Source organism: Mus caroli, chromosome 17 (genome assembly GCF_900094665.2).
Source record: "Mus caroli chromosome 17, CAROLI_EIJ_v1.1, whole genome shotgun sequence".
Taxonomy (NCBI): Eukaryota; Metazoa; Chordata; class Mammalia; order Rodentia; family Muridae; genus Mus; species Mus caroli.
The window spans coordinates 55,480,256-55,488,430 of record NC_034586.1 but is presented as its reverse complement, the minus strand read 5'-3'; the positions used below and the strand labels follow the sequence as shown (position 1 = coordinate 55,488,430).

The 8,175-nt window shown below is 40.6% G+C and overlaps 1 long non-coding RNA gene across 1 annotated transcript in view; it reads right to left on the bottom strand.

Annotated features, from left to right (window-relative positions):
* LOC110284237 overlaps window positions 1-3,672 on the bottom strand; it is a 15,816-nt gene extending 12,144 nt beyond the window's left edge. The window contains exon 1 of the long non-coding RNA XR_002376911.1: window positions 3,414-3,672. This is a non-coding gene — a long non-coding RNA (uncharacterized LOC110284237). The remainder of the gene's footprint in view (window positions 1-3,413) is intronic.
* Between the last annotated feature and the right edge of the window lie 4,503 nt (window positions 3,673-8,175).

The following is an 8,175-nucleotide window of genomic DNA, read 5'->3' as shown; positions in this document are numbered from 1 at the left end:
TCTCTCTCTCTCTCTCTCTCTCTCTCTCTCTCTCTCTCTCTCTCTCTCTCTCTCTCTCTCTCTCTCTCTCTCTCTCTCTCTCTTTATGAGCTGCAGTCTCACTATAGCCCAACCTATATAGTTCTTGGATTACACATGGGCTCCACCATATCTGGTGAAAGAATTAAAATTTTGATTTGGTGCACAAATGTAGCCCTCTGGTAATTTACTTGTGTAATGCCTCCAAGGTACTTGGTTTAAACACAAGCATTTTTTTAAATGTCTATTTTAAATCGTAAGATTTATAGTTTGGGGTAAAATGTGTCAATAAATAGGCTTGTGTGATCTTATGTTGTGAATAATTAAAGTCTTCAGGTTTAAAGCTATATATGTAGCACAGTCTGCCTTAATTACTTGTCTACTGTGGTCAATATTTGCACTTTGAAACGTTCACGTGTTTATAGTTTATGATGAATTGAAAGTCCATAGGCTGACCTGACAAAGCAAGCCTGTAATTGCTGATAATCAAGCTGAAGGCTGGAGGATTGCAGAGTCAAGACCTGCCTAACTACAAAGTGACTTTGAAACCACACTGAACAACTTAGTGAGATCCTTTGTAAAATAAGAAATTGGAAACAAGGATATTGCTCAAAGATAGAACACTCACAGTTCATGTTATTCAATTCACAATACCATACACATACGTTCACAGCACTAAAAACATACATTGTTGTGAAAAATAGTCTGTTAAAGATATATAGAGAGATGTCGATAAAGAGAAAACAAAATGGAAAAATGTGGACCACACTACAGAAGGAGGAAGTACAAGCTTTGATGCCACAAGGGACTATGGGAGCTAGGGCTGCTTTGAGAAGGCAAAACTTGTGTGTAATGTTGGCAAATGCCTGCATTTTTCCAGAGTTCTAAAATAGGCAAGAACTGCAGAAAATAATTGTGAAAATAAATACCAAAAACAAATGCTTCCCTCTCCTATACCATTCTTCATTCTCTCCCTTCTCCAAAGACTAGGGTAGAAATCAAACAAGAAACATTAATTTGTTTGGTTTTGTTTTACATTCATTTTATAGTTTCATACATGGATGTATATAATGAATTATAACTATTTCCCATCCCTGTTTCTCTCATTCATCCCCCTGCCTCATCTTGTTACAAATCTTTTGTCCTGTTGTGTGTGAGCTATGAGTTTAATTGAAGTTGCTTGCATGATCTTGAATATGGAGTTATTTACTGGAGGATAGACAACATATCAGTGATTACACCACTGAAGAAAATCACACACACACACACACACCTGACACTACCCACTGGCCCCAATCCCAAGCAAACATTAACTGGCAATAGTCTCTCAGGCAGAAGTGAGTACTCCTGGCTCTCTCCCCATCTGTGCTGATGTGTTGGTTAAATTTTGTGCAGAATTTTGTCTTATATAGCAGATTTCCAAATAATTCTTTGTTGTTATTTAAATAAACATTGTCAAAGATGACATGAGGAAATGTGTAATCATCAACCTAAATTCTTGTTGGAAAGCATTTATTTTCAGCTACAGAATAAACATCTAGACATAGGAACTGAACTAGGATGGAGGTGACTTATTCTGTTTAATTGAAGGGATATCCACTTACCAGGCTCAGCATGGCCAAGGAAGGGACATTATGACAATGTTCCTACCCCTGGAGCAGAGCTAGCAGGGCATGGGTCTTCTCCAGTGCTGACATTTGCTGTAGGTGTTTGGCTTGTTTATATAATATATACATTTTATTTTATGTTTCTCCTTTGGGAAATATTATCCCTGCCAAGTTTTATCTTGGATTGTTTCTCTACTCCATGATAATCAGAAACAGCACAATTCCAGGAATCAAGAATGTGTCTGGTGTTTCTCAGCAAAATGATCAATACAGTGTTCTTCAGGATAGCTCTTAAGACTGTGGAAAAAACCCTGAAAACATGAGTTCAAGAATATATAAATCAATGTAAGAACTGTTCTTTATAGAACTTCTCAACTCTGCAAAAATATAAGGATGAAATATGAATTGTATGAGGGTCTTCATGGACCTGAAAACACAGAGGCATCTGCACTAATGAGTCAGCTTTGTCAGAAAGATATTAAGGAAAGAGATAAAGAGATTTTAGGGAGTATTGGTCTCAGGGCAAGATTCCGCTAAGCTAAGCTTATTGTGTTTGCAGTTGAACAGCAGTTGAACAAGGAATGGTTTGGACTTGTAGTTTAACTGGAATGAATTACGATCCAGGAAAGGAGGGCATACTTATGATCCAGATCTTGAGGCTGGAAAACACAGGCTTTTGATATGGATCTTGAGGAATAGTAGCCATGAAAATCTTAGACCCATGAACCTTTAATCCCAGGAGACAAAGGCAAGCAGATTTCTGAGTTCAATGCCAGCGTGGAACAGAGGATGTTCTAGGTAAAGAAAAGCTTAGGTCTAAGTATGGTGGCACACATCTTTAATCCCAGCATTCAGAAGACAGAGCCAGGGAAATCTCAGGGTCCAAAGTCTGTCTACAGAGAAAGTTCCAGAAAAGCCAAGCTTAGGCAGCAAAGAGTTGGGAAACAGAAGGCTAGTGATAATTGAATAGAACAATGGGGCCATTTTCCAGCTCCAAAGGAGCAGAACTGGCTGCTTCTGGTCATGCGGGCTCTATCTTTAGAGCCAAGGGTCTAAAGTCATAAAATGTTGATTTGTGGGATATTCAAAATAGGAACTTGGGATTAAATCACTGAACTGATAAGTAATTCCTAAGGAAGTAATTTATGCAAAATAAAGACTTGGCTTTGGTCAGTAAGAGAGATTGTTCTCCAGCAGAGCACAACACTGTCAGCTTGCATCCCTCACTGACTCTGAGTCCTTCATCAACCACTCTCTAACACCCCTTCCTCTGGACTCTCTCTCAAGCTGAGGCTGGTCCTCAGCAATCCACATACTATTGGCACAAGTAGCACTGTGACTTTTCCTAGTCCTTCCTGACAGTATCCCACAGGTTTTTATTGTTTAGCATACCCGAAGCAACCATCAATAGGCATTTCTCTTTTTTCACAGTTCCCATGATAGGAATGCTCCCCAGAATAGTGGAGGTGGCTATGAAATTTTATCATAAACTGTAAGTTAAAAAACAAACAAACAAACCACCACCTCCACAACAACAACAACAACAAAAAACCCAGTCTGTTAATGGGCTTCTTTTTTCTTCTAACTAGAAGCCTGATAGAAAAACTGCAACTGAAGGAATGAAAAAGTGTCCTGGCTTTCCCTGTTTGCTCAAGGGAACAATACTTGTCTAACTTACTCCCTCAGTCCTGATAGATTAACTTTCTCCTAGCCACTTAGATGGTGAAGTGGCTTCAATTTCAGGATGACTTTCCACCCAAGAGTAGAAATTGAAAATAGCACTCTTACCTGTATTAGAGAAGAGAATGGACAACCCATCAAATGTGGTGACGGGGTTCTTGTGGTTGCCTATTTCACTCTTGCCTGAAAATGAAGTCTATTGGAGCAGTGTGACATTCTTCAGACTTACAGCACCTTATAAATATTTATTTACTCAGGTGGCAAAGAGCTGACGTCATCTCTGTCAGTGGTGATAACAGTGATTTTAAATGCCATTTACACAGCAGCTTTACTGAAGTTAGTGTGTATCTTAGGTTTCCTCGTGTTTGTAGAATGGGTTCAAAGATTCTGGAATTCTGGTTGGTGCCAGTTTTTGGTGGGATGATTTTCTTGTTTGTTTGCTTTTGTTTTTGTTTTAATATTATGAACATCATTTTTAAAGATGCCACAAAGACATGTTCAAATTGAGACCTCAGGCATTTGATTGGTCCTGACCACTGTCTCTGCTTCATGGATAAGGGCTCTGCTGGAAAGGTAACCATAAATGTGAAGGCAGTAGGAAATTGCTCTCTGATGATGAGAAAATACATCTGGATACTTTGAAGTTACCATGGCTCTCATGGTATGTAATAATCACTTCCAGTGAGACCCTTAATTTGTTTTGTACGTATTATTCAGTTTGCCATACTGATCTCCTAAGTTCTTAGCCACTTAGGAACCAGACATGGGAGGCTAGTAGCCTCATTTGATCTAAAGTCAGGAAGCAAGGGAAGGGATCCAGACAGAAAACTTCTTGGCCTTTCCTCAGTGCCATACTTCCTCCAGCAAGGCTCTCTCACTTAATGGGCCATGTAGTTCCCAAATAATACCATCATCTGGGGACCAAGTCTATAGACACCCGAGCCTGTGGATAGCATTTCACACCCTATTATACTAGCTACTAAGGACAGAGCTCTCTGATTGCCTTATTCTCATAGTAAGACTTATACAGGATATTAGTCAGTGTACCAATAGTTTTACCCTTAAGTAATCTGTTATGCTTGTTACTGTCAGCTTGACAGGATCTAGAATCACCTACAAAACAAACTTCTGAACAAGTCCTCAACAAAGACCCATAAGGGTGGCACCATTCTATGGGCTGAAATTCCAGACAGAGGAGGAGGACGCAGTGGAGTACCACTGGCCTTCTCTCTGCCCGACTGTGAATGTGACACACAGTCTCACACTTCTGCTGCCACACCTTTCCCCTGTTCTGGCACAAAATAAAATACAACTTGCCTAATGTCGACTCTGTCAGGTATTGTGTTGCAGCAATGTGAAAAATAAACACAGAACTGTAAAAAGCAGAGGGCCACAGGAGCCTTTTGAATCTTACACTATGATGTTGATATGAATTTCCAGTAAGAGTCAGGTAATGCATGGCTGGCACTGGATATCAGCTAAAGATGACTGACCCTGGACATCCAGAGAATCTGGGTCATTCTTACACATTATGAAGTCTAGAGAAGCAGGAGGTACCAACCTTGGCTATCTTTGGAACACAGCTTCTTTGTGTTCTCAGAAAACACTTCCCAGAAGTTTTCACCTTAGTGATGCTGGTCTCTCTTAATCACCTCTAATTTCTTAGCTCCAGCTAACCAGCATCAGTCCCAGTAGTCTCCTTCTATTCTTGAGCCACATGGTTGAAGCTGCTGAGTTCTACCACTTCCTGGAGCTGGACATGTCCCCCTTGTTCTACTACATTGTCACCAGTTTTTTGTTTCTCAATTCCTTCACCGTCTAAGCTTGGCTGAGCTGGAACTTGTTCTGTAGATTGACCTTGAATTCAGAAGTCTGGATGGCCCTGTCTCTTGAATGCTAAAGTTAAATTTGTGTACAGCCATACCTAGACTTGGAACTTGATCTGTGACAAGTCACCACTCCCTTAATTTGTTTATCTCATAGAACAGAGGATTCAGTTCCATTCTACTTCCCGGTGCCCCTTTAATACTTGAACCGTATATTTTGAATTGTTTTTTTCTTTTTAAGTTTGCTATACTTAATCAAAATGCTTTTCACAAGACTAAACCACACCACAGAGTCTAAACTGGGTTCTTTTGAGACCTCCTTTGTCAGTGTAATTAATTGGACTCTATTCACCTTAGCCTTAGACAGGCTTTGCAGACAAGGGCAAAAAGCAGCCACATTCTTTACCAAATTATCTCAAGAACAGACTTTCAGCCACATACTAATATTCTTTTCTTTTGAAGCCTGTATAGCTAGGATTCCACAGTTCAAATCACCCTCAGTAACAAAGTCTTCCATATCCCTACTAGGACAGCCCATTAAGCCACACTTAAAGCATCCCACTGCTTTCCAAAGTCCCAAATCCACATTCCTCCAAAGAAAATCATGGCCAGGCCTCTTATGGCAATACCCCAGTCCCTGGTACAAACTTCTTAGTAGGGGTTTGGCTGCTGTGAACAAACACCATCACCAAGATTAACAACAGTTAATTGGGGCTGGCTTACAGATTCAGAGGTTCAATCCATTATCATCAAGGTGGGAGTATGGCACCATACCAGGCAGGCATGGTGCACAAGGAGCTGAGAGTTCTACATTGTCATCAAAAGGAAATCTGTTTTATTTTATGTAACTGGTCTTCAACATCAAACACACCTCCTCAGGTGTCACTGAGCCTCCTGAATGCTTTGTCTTTATGTCACCTTTTCTTCCCCAGAAAATTTCTGTTTCCCTATCCCTTGTCAGCAGTCTTCCCTCCCCGCCCCCACCCCCCAGACAGGGTTTCTCTGGGTAGCCCTGGCTGTCCTGGAACTACTCTGTAGGATCAGGCTGGCCTCGAACTCAGAAATCTGCCTGCCTCTACCTCCCAATTGCTAGGATTAAAGGCATGTGCCACCACTGCCCAACCAGTCTTGTCCAACATGGAAGTTGGGCATCATGGATTGTGACTTCTTTACATAAATACCTTGGAGCTCTGCCCCCTTTTCTCCTTAATGCTTGAATATCAATAAATACCTTTCTTCCACAACTACACTTTCCTCTGCCTCCTCCTCCCCCATTCTTCATTTCCGTCCTCCCTCTCCTCCTTCCTCTTCTCTTTCTCCCATTTCATTGTCCTCCCTGTTGCTCTTCATTCATGGCTACCATCATTTCCCTCAATTCATCTGGTTTCTACATCACCTTCCCCTACATTCAGCTTTATTCTAAATCCATTCTTTATCATACAAACAAAGAGATCTTCTAGGGAATGAATCTCATCCTTTGTTCTTCCTGACAACTTCAAGGGTCTGAAGAGGGGCCCAGTGGTTGAGAGTGTGTATCTTTTAGAGGACCCAAACTCATTTGCCAGCACGCATGTCAGGGACGTGACCAGCCTGTAACTTCAGCTCCAAGGGATCACAGCAGCTGTACCCACATATTTACCCCACATCCATATCCACATGTTCACAGTAAAAATAAAATAAAACAAATCTTTTTTTTAAGACTTCTAAAAGAAGCCTCTTTGGGAAAAAGGAAGAACACTGTTCTTTAGTATAGTTCAGCTCCCCAGTTTTAACTCACTATTTACTTTGAAACTCATGAGTCATAATTGAAAATCTTTAAATAATGATATAAAACTGCTAATTTTTATGCATTAGTAACATTCGTTAAAGATGATGATGATGCAGGCGATGATCCCTGCCTTTGAGTGTCGGAGACTTCTTAACATGCTTTGAGTTTAAGACAGTCCTAGATCTCAGTTTTTTTTTTTTCGGATTTTTGCTTTTTAAAAAAGATAACTTTAGTAATTATGATCAATATCATATGCTACTCTTCCTGGAGAACTGGGGCATCATCACCTTGGTGTTTGGGTGACACAATCTAAGGTTAAGAACACCTGCCTTCAATGACATCTTTCCAAGGAATAAATACAAGTACAGAAGACAGGTCAAGGTATCTTTTAATAAAGTCTAAGCCGGTACATTCTCCATGGAAGGTCAGATGAGCACAGTAGAGGAAACACATGATAATGAGCCCCAGAGTTTAGTACAGGCTATTACAGGTGTAGGAATGACCACTGTACTGCCTGGGGCAAAAGGCATCTCAGACACATGCACAAGAAAAACATTCTACTCCCAACCAATGAAGTATTAATTACCCATATCATATTACTGTTAGCTTTAACATTGCCTCCAATTAAAGGCTGTGGTGTGCAGCCCCAAACGCTGGGATGGGTGTTTGACAGGAGGTGGTTAGCCTCACTTGTTACCTAGACTCACTGTTCTGCTTTCCTTTGCTTTGGACCAGGAGGAAGCTGCCCACTGTATTAATTGCCAATAGTTGGGCCCTTCATTTTGTAGCCAGTCTAGGACTCTGAGATTCTTACTGATTCATTTTAATTTTTAGCATGACAGGCAATTTGAGGGTTGCTGAAGCATTAGTGTTTGAAGGTTATTTAAGCTGCCTCCGAATAATCGATCTCCTCTTCCAATTCTCTTCCTCCTTCTTCCTTCCCTTCTCTAACATTAGAGTACAAGTGGAAATAATGTTTTATTTATTTAAAAATTCTTTTTTAGTTAATTTATTTTTTACACTCCATATTCCATTTCCCAACCCCCTTCCACCCTCTGATTGCTCCACATCCCACACCTCCTTCCCACCCCACCCCCATCTCCATGTGGATGCCCCCACCCTCGTTTAAAAATTCTAAACAATGCCACACCTGTCAACATTTCAAATATTCTCTATCACCAAATATGAAAATGGGACTTGAGGTCTAGCCTTCCAAAGCAAAATCTCCATCAGCTCTAACTCAATAGGCTGCTTTCATCCAGAACAGCAACATGAA